The sequence below is a fragment of the Camelus ferus genome, chromosome 14 (assembly GCF_009834535.1).
Source record: "Camelus ferus isolate YT-003-E chromosome 14, BCGSAC_Cfer_1.0, whole genome shotgun sequence".
In the NCBI taxonomy this organism is placed as follows: domain Eukaryota; kingdom Metazoa; phylum Chordata; class Mammalia; order Artiodactyla; family Camelidae; genus Camelus; species Camelus ferus.
Window position 1 is genome coordinate 46,920,213 of NC_045709.1, and position 1,975 is coordinate 46,922,187.

Below are 1,975 nucleotides of genomic sequence, written 5' to 3' on the forward strand. Positions count from 1 at the left end.
ATATAGTTACCATAACAACAGCATTGGATATTTAAGTACTTAAGGAAATTTATGTACCTGTGCAGTTTCATACATACCTTTTTCATTGAAATCTCTGGAGTGTTAAAATAAGAGTATGGTATATTTTTAGATAGTAAGCAACTAAAGAAATTAAAGATGACTTAAAGAAATAAAAACAATTATCAATATGAAATACATGGAACAATTTAAAAGTATTTTTCAAGACTTTTATTTCTTATGTGTGTATCTATCCATCTAGCTGAGTCTGCTTTTTTCAAATTATATGAAGATGTGTACTGACAGTTTCTTAAAAAACAATATTTAAAGGTTTCAAATAGCTGTAAGTTGAAGTTCATGAGTTCTTATACATTGTCAGAGCTACAATATCATATGGACTACTTCTGTCAATTATCAAGAATCTTTTTTGATATTTATCTAAAACAAATTTAAAACATAGTTCCTTTTAAAAAGTTTTCATGAGCATCTTAATTTACTTTTTTTCCTTTTTTAAACTTTTTTTTATTGAATTACAGTCATTTTACTATGTTGTGTCAAATTCCATTGTAGAGCACAATTTTTCAGTTATACATGAACGTACATATATTCATTGTCACATTTTTTTTGCCATAAGCTACCACAAGATCTTGTATATATTTCCCTGTGCTATACAGTATAATCTTGTTTATCTATTCTGCATATGCCTGTCAGTATCTACAAATTAATTTACTTTTATATAATTTTATTAATAAAGGTGTACATTTTTAGAGTAATAACTGTAATACTAATTTGGGGTTTAAAAAAAGCAAAAGCAAAACAACTCAAAAAAGCCCTCCCACCAAAATCTAATTAATTTTATATGTTAGAAAAATCAAATCTCCTCTTTTATAGTACTTTGGTAGTAAGTCCACCCTTTAGTCCAGAGAGATTATTCAATAGAAAATGGAATGGGAATGAAACCCAGTGATGAGTAATCTAGAGTGTTGGTGTGAGCTTTGCAAAGTGGCAGTATCGTAGCCAATGAGGTTTATCCAAGGCATGATTATTGCTAATTAAAGTGTTGGTGTGAAAGAGCACTGTACTCTGAGAGAAACACTGCATTTGTGCAAGCTAGACTAGAAATAAGACAATTTATTCAAAGAAGACACAATCTGGGTAATTAAACCTAAAATATATACATTTTATATGTTTTCAGCATTATATTAAGACCATTTATTTACAGTTCTTTCAGAGTCTTTATCTTCACTCTTTTGGCTTGAAAATGTGATTTTTTTTTTTAAGAGAAAGGGCCAAAGATAACATGGCAGAGAATCCAGGCCTTGGGGCTCAACAATGTGGGTTAAAACATTCAGTAGAATAGTACAACTAGAGCCCTTAGTTATTACTGAGGACAAAATTACAACCAAATAGGAAGCAAAAAGATACTTCCTATCAGGTAGCTAAATCTCCCAGTAAAAGACTATAGTAGAACATATCTTATTTGAAAAAATTATCCAGAAGACTTGTTCCTTTTTTCTGGGTAAGACTGGCAGCTTTTATGGCTTCTTCAGTTGGTGTTAAGGTTTTTACTTTAAGATAGCTACCTTGAATACAGTGCTATGAAAGGTTTTAGATGACACATTAAACTTGATTGACACTTTGCTTAAAATTACCTGTTTATCCATGTGACTACTAGTCTCCAACTTACTGGTACAAACTGGCTCCAGACTGAGAGCTGTTAAGGCCAGGGACCATGTTTTAAGCATCACAGTATTTCTACTACTGAGAATAGTGGATGGTACATCTCAGTACTTGAGGCACCACACATGCATCAAATGGTAGTAACCCAGGTACTTTTGTTTGTGCCTATTCACCTAGGAACTTTTCTATTTTCTTACATTCTGTGTTATTTTTAGAGTCTGCAAAGTGCTCCAGATGCTCAAGGGTACTTCTATGCTAAACTGGAAGATTCTTTCTGCATTTTTGTTGGGTGTGGTCA

General features: G+C 31.7%; 1 pseudogene; it reads left to right on the forward strand.

The window, feature by feature from the left end:
- Window positions 1–988: 988 nt before the first annotated feature.
- LOC116668755 lies at window positions 989–1,116 on the forward strand (annotated as a pseudogene).
- Window positions 1,117–1,975: the final 859 nt, after the last annotated feature.